Below are 15,421 nucleotides of genomic sequence, written 5' to 3' on the forward strand. Positions count from 1 at the left end.
CCTGTCACCTCTCCAGCACAGCACCACTCCTCTCACACAGAGAGTAGCGGAGCCATAGGCTCATGCTGCTTTTATTCAAACTGTGAGGAGGGAGTGGGGGTGTGGCTTACTGCTGTGTATGTCTATGGACACACACAGTCCGCCTTGGGAGTGTGTGCGCACACAGGTGCCTCCACAGCACTCGGCCTGCCAAAGAGGAGCAGACAGCTCCAGCAGGGGACTGCCAAAGAAGAGGTAAGGGATCACTGTGTGCAAAATTGTTGCACAGAGCAGGTAAGTATAACATCTTTTTTAGTTAATTTAAAAATAACTTTCAGAATCACTTTAAATAGGCAACAGTTTAAGAGGGACAGACCAGTTAGGTTGTTATCAAAACTGAAAATCTGAATGTATTATTTGAGAGAAAACAAACATTAACATTGTACAAACTCAATTATCACTTTGAGAGAGTCAACCCCTGAAAAACAATCCAACACGATAATCCCCCCTCCACCAAATGATTTGGACCAGTGCACAAAGCAAGGTTCATAAAGACATGGATGAGCAAGTTTGGGGTGGAGGAACTTGAATGGCCTTCACAGAGTTCTGACCTCAACCCAATAGAACACCTTTGGGATGAATTAGAGCAGAGATTGCGAGCCAGGCCTTCTCGTCCACATCAGTGCCTGACCTCACAAATACGCTTCTGGACGAATGGTAAAACATTGCCATGGTAACACACCTAAACCTTGTGGACAGCCTTCCCAGAAGAGTTGAAGCTGTTATAGCTGCAAAGGGTAGGCCAATTTAATATTAAACCCCACAGACCAAGACTGGGATGCCATTAAAGTTTCTGTGCGTGTAAAGGCAGGTGTCCCAATACTTTTGCCAATATAGTGTATGTAAACACACATAGAAAAATAAATATTTAGGGTAACAAACTCTAAACTGAGTTTCTTATGGACAATCTTGGTCATCAAAGTTTGTTGCCATTTCATGGGCACATGCAGTTGTAGCTTCCCTGGCGGTATGATTATGTCAGATATTTGAATCTCAAAGCGGTACATTGTTTTGCATAGAAATTTGGCGTTTTATATTGTAGGCCTGTAATTCTTAGGAATAACACACTTAAATCTGTCCAAACAAGAGTTTAGTAGACATTCCGGGTATGATAAAGTTTGAAACTCGAAATCATAAATTATAATATAATAAATAACTATAAATAATTATAAAAAATAATAATATAATAATAATAAAATGAATTTCCCCATGATTCACTATCGCTCAATTCTGAAAGTGTTCTCATTTACTATCGCTGTTTTCTAGCTGGTCTAAAACCACTTTTGACGTAAAGGAACACTTTTTGGTTGTCATGGACAATCTCAAGTTTCCAGGCAGAAAGAACAGTATATATCATATAAAAGTGGATGCAGGGCACTAGGGACAAAAGGGAGGTGAAAGGATTTGATACAGTAATGTAATCTGTACAATTACAGTGTACTGTATGTTTTATGTTTTTTGTACTTTTTTTATTTGCCGCCGCAACACAGAGCATCAGGCGGATAATCCAGCGGAGGACACAGCGGGGGGACATCGCAGGATCCTGGTGACAAGGTAAGTATGCTGTACCAGGATTCTGCAATGCAATCCCAAGTGTGGCTTGGGGTTACCCCTAATGGTACTGAAATTTAACCCCGAGCCACACTCAGGAATACCGCCAGGAGGGTTAAGGCTTGCCATGTTGGGTATCTATTTACTTCATCCAACTTCATCTTTTATATTTTATCAAAAGATTGGGTAGAATTTTGTGTTTTGTGCCCTAATATTACCTTTAGTGTATTTTTCACTGAAAATTTGCTCTATTATCTTGTGACATACAAAATTGCAGGCACCATTATTTTATTCTACAGGGTCCCTGCCTTTATAAAATATAAACTGTTTTGGAGTTTTAACTAATCTTCAGGCTTACAAATGTGCAAATTTGCATTTAAAAGTGTGCAAAAAATGCAAAAGTGTCTCTGATAGCAAAAGGGTCGAAGAACTTGCTGTTTTACTCCTTTGCATTAGATATGTCCTTTTTGTTGGTAGCTGCTGAAGAATTATACCTTGTTGTTAGACCTGTATTTATATACCTGGATTCTTTAAAATAAGCCTATGGGGACAGTTAAATGAGAAATCTGTAACTTACATTTAAAGCATGTATTTTTAGGTGCTTGCACAGTGGTCTTGAAGCCACAGAACATGTAAAGGCACAGAATAGGCCAAGAGTCTTTCATGCAAATTATGATCTTCTTCTATAGTTGCTGGTTCTGATAGGACCAGTGGCGGCCCTTCCATAGGGTGCGCACGGGTGCCCCCCCCCCCCCCTCTAGGCAGTCACAAAAAAAAATTAAAAAAAAAAAATTTTAAACTGGCCCTTTAACCACTTAAGCCCCGGACCATTTGACTTGCCAAAGACCAGAGAACTTGCAAATTTGGCACTGCGTTGCTTTAACTTACAGTTGCGCGGTCGTGCAACGTGGCTCCCAAACAAAATTGACGTAGTTTTTTCCCCACAAATAGAGCTTTCTTTTGGTGGTATTTGATCACCTCTGCGGTTTTTATTTTTTTAGCTATAAACAAAAAAAGCAACAATTTTGAAAAAAACGCATTATTTTTTACTTTTTGCTATAATAAATATCCCCAAAAAATATATAAAAAACATTTTTTTCCCTCAGTTTAGGCTGATATGTATTCTTCTACATATGTTTGGTAAAAAAATCGCAATAAGCATTTATTGATTGGTTTGCGCAAAAGTTATATCATCTACAAAATAGGGGATAGTTGGGGCGTGGCCGAGACATGAAACAGAGCGGACGTGTGTGAGCTGAGCTCCGTCTGACCCGCTCCACACATCGCTCTCTGCAGCAGCACAAACTGACCCGGACGCGGGAGATGCCGACACAGAGGGAGCAATCCCCGCAGCCCCGGAGAACCCCACGGCTTCGTTCCAGCTCCCTTGAGGCCTTTTTTTGCGGAGGAAGACGGCCGGGAGCAGAATCCAAGATGGCGCCGGGTGAGTCTTCACAGGCCGCACACGAGACATCCCCAGCCATGTCACCGCGCCATCCACCGGCATCCCCTCTTCTCCCATCCTCTCCGGATTCCAGAGGGAGCCCATTCAGTAGCCTGGGTAGGAGGGATGCAGGGAAGAACCACAACCATACCCCGCCACACGCTTTTCTGGCGCACTCTGCTGCCTCTCCCTCCCCCAGCTCTGGGCTCACTCAACACATAGCCCCAGGACACAGAGGCCCGCACATAGCCCAAGATGATGGTGACCTCAGGTCCCATATCCTTGCCCTCCCTACCTGGGCAGACCTTGAAGGATTTATGGTCCGCATGGAGAAGGCCTTTAGGAAGGACATTGAGGATTTACAAGCAGACACTGCTCACATTGGAGGCAGGGTGGAGGCCCTGGAGGGGACAGTAGAGGACATTAGCCCTTCCCTACAGGCTCTGCAAGCACACAGTAAAATGCAAGATCAACGGATTGACTCTTTGCTTGATCAACTTGATGATATGGAGAATAGAAGCCGCAGGGTCAATATTCGCATTAGAGGTCTACCGGAAGCCACAGGCCCCAGGGACATAATCCCCTCACTTCAGGGCTTGTTCACCCAGATCCTGGGAAGAGAAGCTCCCGACCACATAGAGATCGATCGTGCGCACAGGGCCCTTAGACCTTCCTCAGAGGATCCTGATAAACCCAGGGACATTATTTGCAAACTGCATAAATATACTGTGAAGGAGCGCATCATGTTCCATGTTAGAGGTGTGTGCCATGTGGATTTTGATGGAGCACAAGTGTCCTTATTTCCGGACTTATCCAGACGCACGCTGATGCAGCTCAGGGCCCTGAAGCCTCTGCTGGCAGTCCTGCAGGAAGCACACTTGATATACCGCTGGGGATTCCACTTTAGTCTTTCTGTCACAAAAGATGGCCAGCAAGTCACTTTGCGGAACAAGTCAGACTTACCTCATTTCCTCTCACGCCTTGGCCTTCCTTCGGTGAACATACCTGACTGGCGTATTTCTCCTGAAGTTCCAGTACCAGCCCGTCCAGAACCCTGGCGGCAAGCCCGCCACAGACATCGCAACAAACCCCGAGCTGGACAAGCTGCTGCCATGGAGCAAAGTCCTCCCTCCTCCCCAACTGCACGTTGAGGTTGGGGATCAACTTCGGAAGCCTCAACTTTCTACTTACAGGACTGGTGTTATGTCCGTGTTTTGGTTCTGAAATTCTGCTAGTTTTTATTTTTGCTGTTGCAGATAATTTACACATACATCTGACTTTCAGATGTGCTCACATAGAGGAGCGGGTCCCCTCAGTTGGGGCTCCTGTTTAGTGACTCTCCACTTTCCCTCCATAGATGAACTCCTGAGAGTTACACTCCTTGTAGAAGGTTGTGCACGACGCAGAGGTTGCCCGAATTTTGTGGTGCCATTAGGCCAATGGGCGATCTCGGCGCTGTTGCACCTAATGGTTACTAAATACCCACAGGGTATTATGTTTTCTGTTTCTCTGATGCTCTTATTTCTCCCCCCAATTCCTATCCCCCCCCTTTTTTTATTGTTTTTCTCCCTAATGTTTAACGCTGTCTATAGGCTGGTTGTTTACTTATTGCATGGGTTATACTCATATGTTTCTCTTATCAGCACTTTAGATTTGTTGGGTCGTATGCCGTGGGTCTCTCCTCGTCCTCCTCACGCCTTCTGGGTGGTCCTACCGGTAACCAGTAATGGCTGATCTGAAAATCGTGTCATACAAAGTCCGGGGCCTGAGCTCTCCATCCAAGCGCAGTAAGTTGTGGCTTGAGACAAAGAGATCTGGTGCACATATTTTATTATTGCAGGAAACTCATTTCAGAGCTGACTCAGTCCCCTGCCTCCCCACACACATATATAATCAATGGTTCCTCAGCAAATCACCCAAATCTAAATCAGGTAGTGTCGCGGTGGCGATTCATAAAAATTGCCCTTTCATCACCACAGACCACTGCGCAGATCCTGAAGGCAGATTTGTCTTTCTGAAAGGCACTCTGTACAAACAAAAATTTACAATTGTGGTGCTGTACGCCCCTAACTCTAGGCAGTTGGATTTTCTGGAGAGGGTTCTGGATTCCCTTTCCGAATTTCGCGAGGGGCGTCTCATTGTGGGAGGGGACTTTAATGTATGCCCCAACCCGCAGTTGGACACCTCTTCAGGCCATTCTACACATTCATTCGCGTTTCTTAAGCACTTCCGTAAAATCTTACACGCTAGTCACCTGATCGACTGCTGGAGAGTGACCCATCCTACTGTAAAGGATTTCAGCTACTATTCTGCTACACATAAAGTTTACACGCGGATAGACCTTTTATTAGTAGATCAATGCCTTTTGGAATCACTCTCTGGCTCGTCGATTGGATCGATGACGATTTCCGATCATGCACCCATTTCCATCTCCCTGGCACCTTTGTCTCCAGAGGTTCGCCAATGGACTTGGTGTCTGAACGAAAACCTACTAGATGATGCAGTGGCACTAGCTCAGGTGACAGATGCTATCTCTCTGTATTTCAAAGAGAACTTGACGGGAGAGACTGGGGTAGCGTATGTTTGGGAGGGACACAAGGCTGTGATACAAGGTGAATTTATTGCCCAAGGAGCTAGGCACAAAAAGGCACGCTGTGGGGAGCTTCAATCCTTGCTGACACAATTACGCACAGTAGAACTTAAACACAAGCAACAAATGACCCCACCCCTATATGAAAAATTAACAGCCCTCAGGGCACAGCTCTCAGACCTACTAGAAAAACGAACCCGTGACAGACTTCGGTATGTTTCGCATAAATTCTATTAATTTGGAAATAAGTGTGGCAGATTACTGGCCAGAGCCCTGAAAAGACAACGCACATCCGGATAGGTCCATAAAATTCAAACAACCTCGGGGTCCGAAACCGTACTATCCTCTAAAATTGCGGATGCCTTTCGCGATTACTATGCTCAACTTTATCAACTCCCGGCCACACTTGCGGGGCATACGCCCTCTCAGAAGGCGGAATGTATTGCGCAATATTTAGAAGAGGCACTAACACCACAATTATCACAACAAATCAGTGATCAGCTTGATAGGCCTATAGCGGTAGAGGAAATTGAAGCAATCATTAAGGATCTCCCGCAAGGGTAAAGTCCCGGTCCAGATGGACTAACCAATGCTTATTACCGCAAATTTTCTCACCTACTGGCTGCCCGTATGTGCACATATTTCAATGCTCTGGCTTCGGGCACCACCCTTCCGAGGGACGCATTGATGGCGCACATCACCGTCCTTCCAAAGGAAGGTAAAGGTCCCTCCATCCCTAGCAGCTATAGGCTGATTTCACTGCTGAACACTGATATCAAAATTTTTGCGAAAGTGTTGGCTAATCGTCTCAAACCTGTCCTCCCATCGGTGATTCATACAGACCAAACGGGTTTTATAACAGGTAGGGAGGCTAGGGACAACTCCAATCGAGCTATACAACTGATACACTGGGCGAACTTGCGGCGGCCCAGTGCACCCTGTCTTCTTTTATCTACGGACGCTGAGAAGGCCTTCGACAGGGTGGACTGGGCCTACCTGCAGGCGGTGCTCTCTCGATTGGGCTTGGGAAATAATATGCTTCAATGGATAGGGTCATTATATAGTTCCCCCGAAGCGCGGGTTAAAGTAAACGGAACGCTTTCCAACCCTTTCCCTATTCGAAACGGTACATGGCAGGGGTGCCCTTTGTCCCCCCTGATTTTTGCCCTCACCCTAGAACCACTGCTCAACATAATTAGGGCAAATCCTAATATTAAGGGGCTCACGGTGGGAACGACGGAACATAAATTATCTGCTTACGCTGGCGACGTCCTTTTTTATGTCACGGACCCACTGATCTCCCTACCTAACATTATGTCTGAATTGAAGAGATTCTGTTCTTTATCAAATTTCAAAATTAACTACAGTAAATCTGAAATCCTCCCCCTCAATGTTCCTCCTCCTATGCGTTCACAATTACGAGCCTCCTTCTCCTTCACGTGGTGCTGCTCCTCCTTAAAATATCTGGGTATCCACCTCCCAGCTAATATAACACAACTTTACTTATGCAATTTTGCTCCTTTACTCACAACTATCAAAGCTGATTTAATACGGTGGGACCGCACTTCCTTTTCGTGGATGGGACGGGTCAGCATACTGAAAATGAATGTACTGCCACAAATTCATTTTTTTCTCCAGATGATACCTATTGCTTTACCCAGATCTCTTTTCTCAGCCTTCAACAGCCTGTTTGTTAAATTTATTTGGCAGGGTCATGTACCCGGTTTAGCTCTCCGCACGCTGCAACGCCCTAAAAATATGGGAGGGTTAGGAGTCCCTTCTATCCGCAGATATTATGAAGCAGTAGCCTTGCAGAGAATTCTCGACTGGCAACACCACACCTCTACCAAAGCTTGGGTTCCTCTCGAGAAGTTTCTGGCGGGGCGCAACTTGTCTCATGCCCCTTGGCTCCCACGAGAGAGCAGAGGTCTTTCGGGTTTTGTGTCCCCGATCTCTGTGCATGTGATGAAGTTGTGGGATACTATTAACTCAAGGGAGCGCCTGTCACAACCAACGTCCCCGCTTGCACCACTAGGGGGCTTTCCCTGGTTCACTCCAGGGGAACACCTTTCCTATCTCCGTAATTGGACAGATGACGGGGAGATTAGTTGTGGACGGTTCGTACATGAACAAGGTTTGGTCTCCTTGGACTGGCTTCGCTCCCAGTTTGGTAGCTTTCCGATGGATGGATGGCGATACAGACAATTACAACATTTTATTAAGAGCTTACCTCTTCCTGTGCGACCCCCCTCATCACTAACCCCCTTTGAAAAACTTCCTTGCTTTATGCGATGTTGCAGTCTGCAGAATCTCAGAGCAAGCCTACATACATTAGGGAGTAGGAAGGGGACCTGGGACACACATTTAATGAAGTCCAACTGAACAACCTTTATCAGCTCACTCATAAAAGCTCAATAGATACCAAAATGCAAGAAAATAGTTTCAAACTGTTAACCCGCTGGTATAAGGTACCAACGAAACTGGCAAAAATGTATCCGACAACCTCTGCTGCATGCTGGAGGGGCTGTGGGCTTCGGGGCACTTTCCTACATATTTGGTGGGAGTGCCCGAGGCTTCGGCCCTTCTGGCTGGATGTTAGAGCCCAGATAAAAGTTATCCTAGACATGGAATTACCAGACTCCCCAATGGAGTTTCTACTGCATGTGCCATCCACCCCACTAAGTCATTGCCGGAAATCAATACTCCCACACCTTTTAAATGCTGCACGGCGTCTGATCCCCGTTCACTGGAAGTCTACCCATATTCCGGGACGAAGTGAGTGGATGGGCCTGATTGACTCGGTTATGGCAGCGGAGGAGTGGATGGCAAAATGTAGGGATAGGTTTGACAAATTCTATGCTATTTGGGCGACATGGACACATTATAAGTCTAAGGGAACGGCGGTTCCACCTCAGGCTTCCCCTAGAGATGCCTCTAGTAGGTTAGACATTGCTGGAGTTGCTCCTTAAACAAGTGTAGAGGATGAGACCCACGGCATATTTATTTACCCTCAGGTTTTCCATAATGTTGTTGCACTTATAATTCACACAGCTGTGCTGGCTATTAGACAGACGTGTCAGTGATTATTAGATGTACCCATCAGCCTTTCCCCCTTTTCCCTCTCTTCAACCCCTTTCTTTACCACCCCCTTTCGGTTAGGGTCTAACCCTAAGATACTAACAGGGTGCTGTTTTCTTCACACTAATACCGTAAACCTGTTTAGATGTATTGGTTGTTTCAACTAGAGATTCCGCCTCTCTTAAGATGGTGGACACAGGTTGAAGAAGTCATAAGAGTCTCATTATACACATACGTCAAGGTTTTTGTAATCAATTTGCACTACATGATTCTTTCTCCCTTTAATACGCATCCTCTCAGCATGTGTTGTTTTGTATACCTTTTATTGTACCAAACTGTAATTTTCTGGTTCCCCGCCCCCTTTCCCTTTTTCTTATTCTGTATCCCTTGTATTATTATTTGGTATATTTTAAAACAATATATAATAAAGATTATATAAAAAAAAAAAAAATAGGGGATAGTTTTATGGCATTTTTATTTAAATTTTTTTTTTTTACTAGTAATGGCGGCGATCTGCGATTTTTATCGGGACTGTGACATTATGGCGGACACGTCGGACATTTTTGACACATTTTTGGGACCATTGTCATTTATACAGCAATCAGTGCTATACAAATGCATTGATTCCTGTGTAAATAACACTGGCAGTGAAGGGGTTAACCACTAGGGGGCAGTGTAGGGGTTAAGTGTGTCCTAGGGATTGATTCTAACTGTGGGGGGGTGTGACACAACACTGATCACTGCTCCCGATTAGAGGGAGCTGTGATCAGTGTACTGTCACTAGGCAGAATGGGGAAATGCTTGTTTACATTAGCATTTCCCCGTTCTTCCTCTCCATGAGACGATCGCGGGTATCCCTGCGGACATCGAGTCCGCGGGACCAATGATCACACTCATGAAGGTCACGCGTGCCCGCAAACCGCTTCTTTAAAGGGCAACATACAGGTACGTTAATCTGCCTGTACGTATATCGGCGTGAGCTGGTCAGCAAGCGGTTAAAAAAAAAAATACAAAAAAAGGTCCTTAAGTGCACTGTGTTCAGACGCCGGACACAATGCACTATGGGAAGCGCCACGTCTATGCAATCACGAGTTTGCAGATGTGACGCTTCATTTGTGGGCTTTTGTCATGCCTTGCGGTGCTTTCTGATGCGCTGAGTAGCTTCCGCACGGCGCTCGTAGTATCTTTTACTACGGCCAGGCGGTTTGATTGACATCTGAGTTAGATGTCACTTCCTGTTTTCTCTATCCCATTGCGCCCGAGAGAGTGAGAAAACTGGAAGTATGAGGAGCGGACTCCTCCATCGCCGCTGCCAGTGGAAGGAGACACCGCAGGAGAGGACAACACAGCAAGGTAAGTACCGCTGTGTTCCTGCTGAGAGGGGGGACGGGGGTTTGATGTGACACAGGCTGCATTTAATGGGACACAGGCTGCATTTAATAGGACTGCATTTAATGGGACACAGGCTGCATTTAATGGGACACAGGCTGCATTTAATGGGACTGCATTTAATGGGACACAGGCTGCATTTTATGTGAAGCAGGCTGCATTTTATGTGACACAGGCGGCATCTTATGTGACATAGGCTGCATTTGATGTGACACAGGCTGCATTTGATGTGACACAGGCTGCATTTGATGGGACACAGGCTGCATGTAAGGAAGGAATCTGCTGGGGACACCTGATGGTATCTGGTGGCAGGCGACGTGGCTAGTGATACGCTCAGGGCTCCCACTGATTCTTCATTATGGTGAGTTGAATGATTTCATTTTATATTACAATGTAATAATAGAAACAATGCGCTTCAGTCATCCTGACACCATAACAACCATGGTTCCAGGATGATTGAAGTCCTAACACCAGGTGTTTGCAGTATCTTTATCTGCTGATTGTTAAACGTTCTGGAATACACATATTTATATTGTTGTGTAGGATCTGGGCCTGCTGTCACTCCATCCCTCTCTCCCTCCATCCCTCGTTCATCTCAGATGCTAACCACACTACCTTAGAGCCACGCCCACTATTTTGCTGAATCCACGCCCATTTTGAACAAGTGGGAGGGGTCAAAAAGGAAGGGGGGTCTGACCCCCCCATCCTAAAACTTCACCAGCCGCCACTGGATAGGACCCTTCCTGCTTCTTGTGCCTCATGTTGTTGATGACATTCATGGTCCAATAAATGCAAGAAGTAGAAGGTAAAGGTCAGAAACAGCGAATATTAAAAGTTAATTTCTCCTTGCAAATTGTGATCATCTTCTATAGTTGATGGTTGTGATCCACCTTTCCAGCCTTCTGTGCCTCACAGTTGGGTGGTGATAGCAGTAATGGTCCACTGGGTGTACAGTAATGCCCTGTACACATGGTCGGACATTGATCGGACATTCTGACAACAAAATCCATGGATTTTTTCAGACGGATGTTGGCTCAAACTTGTCTTGCATACACACGGTCGCACAAAGTTGTCGGAAAATCCGATCATTCTGAACGCGGTGACGTAAAACACGTACATTGGGACTATAAACAGGGCAGTGGCCAATAGCTTTCATCTCTTAATTTATTCTGAGCATGCGTGGCACTTTGTGCGTCGGATTTGTGTACACATGATTGGAATTTCCGACAACGGATTTTGTTGTCGGAAAATTTTATAGCAAGCTCTCAAACTTTGTGTGTCGGAAAATCCTATGGAAAATGTGTGATGGAGCCTACACACGGTCAGAATTTCCGACAACAAGGTCCTATCACACATTTTCCGTTGGAAAATCCTATCGTGTGTACAGGGCATAAGAGGTAGAATGTAACCGGTCAGAATCAGTGATTTGGAAGGTGCTTGCTGTTTGCATATCAGAGCACCCTAGTGTTGCAGGATCAAGGGGCACTCTGTGAAACATCGATACTCCTAGAGGTAGCTGATATTTAATGTGAAACCCAGATTCCTTGCTTAATCCTAGACACAGGTTTTTCTTCAGTTACAACTTTGATAAATATGTGTAATCACTTGCAAATGCCCCCGGTGCCTTATTCAACTACTGCACACTTCAAGAAGAAGGCAGCAGGTTCCTACATACAGATCTGACCTTGTTAACCTCCTTATTGTTAACCTCCCTGGCGGTATTCCCGAGTCTGGCTCAGGGTGGATTTTCAGGACCAAAAGCGGTAACCCCGAGCCAGACTCGGGATCGCATCTCAGGATCCAGGAAGAGCTTACTTACCTTGTCCCCAGGATCCTGCGACGTCTCCCCGCAGTGTGAGTGAGCCATCCTCCACTCGATCTATCACAGTGCCCAGGCTCCGTTCCCTGCGAGCATCGTGACGCACAGGGATGGAGAACTGCGCCAAATTCAAAAAGTAAAACACACACTACATATACAGTACACTGTAATCTTACAGATTACATACTGTATCAATTTATTTAAACTCCCTTTTGTCCCTAGTGGTTTCTCCAATGCCCTGCATGCAGTTTTATATTATAAAAACTGTTCTTTTTGCCTGGAAACTGGAGATTGTCCATAGCAACCAAAACCGTCCCTTTACATCAAAAGCAGGTTTAGACCAGCTAGAAAACAGCAATAATAAATTAGAATCGCTTGCAGAATTGAGCGATAACGATTTGTGGGGAAATTCATCATCAACACTGAACGTAACGACAGTGACAATTCTGCAACTGAGCAAATTTCAGTGTTTTTGATTCGATGACATTATTGAATCGTTTTTATTATTATTATATTATTATTTCTTATAATTATTTATAGTTATTTATTATATTATATTATAATTTAGTGTTTCAAACTTTATCATACCCGGGATGTCTACTAGATTCTTGTTTGGACAGATTTAGGTGTATTATTCCTAGATAATCAGCTGATTGGCTACCATTCACAGTTGCACCAGATTCTGGGTGCGCCTGTTTTAGTAAATCTCCCTCAGAATGTGAACTTACTTCACTCTTTATTGGAACAATTCACGTTTTTTTTAAAAACAATAATGAGGGCAGACATAATCAACAACTAGCACCACATCCCTTGCTTTATACCAAAAGAAGAAAAGGGGGAAAAAAAGGCTGAGAAACAACCCTGGGACTTTTAAGATGCTTATATTTCAATATCCACATCTAGTAATGGGCAGACAGTAGGAAAAATACCACTTGATTAAATACCACTCAACATGTTTCGCTCATTTGAAGCTTCTTCAGGAGTTTTGGCATACATTGTGGTATACTATAAATAATAAAAAGAAGATGGATGAGATATATTATTGTTACATAGTTACATAATAGAATTTGCATTAATACAATAACAAAATATATAAAAATATATAAGTATATATGGATAATGATTCATACATGAGCAGAAAACAACTGAAAAAAATCAATCAAAAATAAATAACAAATAACAATCAAGGAGATAATACATCAATCAATTGTGATCTTACCAGGCTGCCACAAATTGAAGGCAAATTGTATTTGAAAAAAATTGCCGATAAATAACATTAGCGATATAGACACATCAACATAGGTCTCCCACATCAAAAGTTCCCGTCTTTAATGGCCACAGAAGGATATAGAATTTGTGTATCCCTGATTAAAAAGGAAAAGTGTGAGGAATAAACTAGGATATATTATAAATTTATATTAGAAAGGGCATCCAAACTGACCATTCTATTGGTATAGAAGTTACCTTCAAATAGAATCAAAAATCTGTTTTCTTTTGCTGGAAGTTGAACCACCTTACTGCACATTTAGAAGGCAGTAGTGAGTCAGTATACTCTGGAGATCCGTGACTGGCATTCTAGGGTTTATCAAATGATATTCCAGAAGGAGGATATATAAAGGTTCTTCTATAAGACAAACAAAAAAACCCTATGTACAGCCTCTGTGAAGATCAGACAAAACTGGATATAGGACACTTACATGTTAGGATGAATCAGACAGGCTTGGAGTTGGGAGAGACACAACCTCTCACCACGGTGGAGAGCCTATGACAGAGGGGTTGCGGTGTGTAACCGCACTCTTATAATCCTTCCATCCCGGTGGCATCTGACGTCACCGCCAGGATGCAGACGAGTAGTGAGGAAACCCGGGAGGTGAGTGAATGAGGGGAGTGGCGACATCATAGCGTAACGCTGACCGCGTCAGCAACTAACAATGCGCGTGCGCCAGATGTAAAAGTATGCAACACGCGTCTATGAGGCAGCAGAAGCCCGAGGGGCCATCTTGGAAAAGGGACAATAAATAGGGCAAATGGGATAAATCAAGCAAATTAGATGTATAAAATGAAGCTGACAGCGTCATTTCAAAAAAAGGAAAAAAGAAGTAAGGTAAATAGATGCTGACATGTGTATTGAATCCCAAGATGGCACACTAAAAATGTATAAATAATATATGATAATACTGCCCCCATCCTAACCATCTCTGGGACTGATACCTCTAGGGCCCCCAAGTAGTGGGCGATTAATTATTCGCCTCCCACATTGGGTGCCCCTGGGGCGTCCGTGTGGACCAAAAGTATAGGGACACGGATACAAATGGATGAGAGACTAAGTGATGTTAAATAAGTACTACCTACAATATTTGTAAATAATCTTAATTTAGAGGGCAGCCTGTAAGGACATAGTATCAGAACATGGGGAAGAAACATATGCAAATACAATACTGTAAAAAATAATAAATAATATGTGAAAAATAGAGACCGAGAGAAAAAAAGTTAGATTAGAAATGTTTGAGTAGTATTTATAAAAAGTGTTTGAAACTAAATGCGCCATTGAGACCCGGGTATTTTAAAGCAGATAGCTCATGTATCCAACGTGCCTCTTTTTGCAAAAGTAACTTGTCATAGTCACCTCCCTTGTCTCCAGGGGGGATGTGTTCAAGGGCAAAGCATATAGCTGCTGTCAAAATTATGGTATAAACCAATGTGTCAACTAATACGGGTTTCCATTCTTTTTTTGTGTATCAAAGAGACATGGTTCCTTATTCGACAAAAGAAAGGTCGTTTGGTTTTGTCAATATAAAACATTTGACATTTGCATTGCATGATGTATACAATGCCTATTGATTGGCATGTTACAGAAAAATTAGGTCTAAAAAGGTGGCCAGTAGGAAGCAGAATACTGCGTGCCGCATATATAAACCTACAAAAATTGCATCAATGGCGCGGTCTACTTCCCTTCAAGGATTCACTGAGAGTCTTGGTTTGAATATTATAATGACTATGCACCAGGGTATCCCTGAGGGGTCGAGATCGCCTGAAGGTAATTTCAGGGTATGGTTTCAGATGTTTAGCAACTTTTTCATCTCCTATTAAGAGGTACCAATATTTTCTCATGATTTCTCGCACCTGTTGGTGCTGACCTGAGAACCTGGTGATGAGACAAACACCTGGATTGGCCTTTTTAGATTTGGGGTCATGTATGAGGGAGGCTCTATTTTGATTTTTGGCCTTTAAATAGGCTTTTTTTTGAGGCACTTGTTGCTGTAGCCACATTTTTGCAAACGCGACCACAGCAAGCCTCCCTTTCAAAATCAGAATCTGCACTGCAATTTCGTTTGATTCTCAAATATTGCCCATAAGGCACGTTGGTTATGAGAAAAGTGGGGTGGGAGCTAGTAGCGTGGAGCAAGGAATTCCCCGCAGAAGGTTTCCGATATAGGGTTGTCCCCATAGCCACCTCCTGTACCTGGAGGTAGTGGGAGCCGCCGAATAAAAAAATGTTATTTGAAGGAAT

The sequence above is a fragment of the Aquarana catesbeiana genome, linkage group LG06 (assembly GCF_042186555.1).
Source record: "Aquarana catesbeiana isolate 2022-GZ linkage group LG06, ASM4218655v1, whole genome shotgun sequence".
In the NCBI taxonomy this organism is placed as follows: domain Eukaryota; kingdom Metazoa; phylum Chordata; class Amphibia; order Anura; family Ranidae; genus Aquarana; species Aquarana catesbeiana.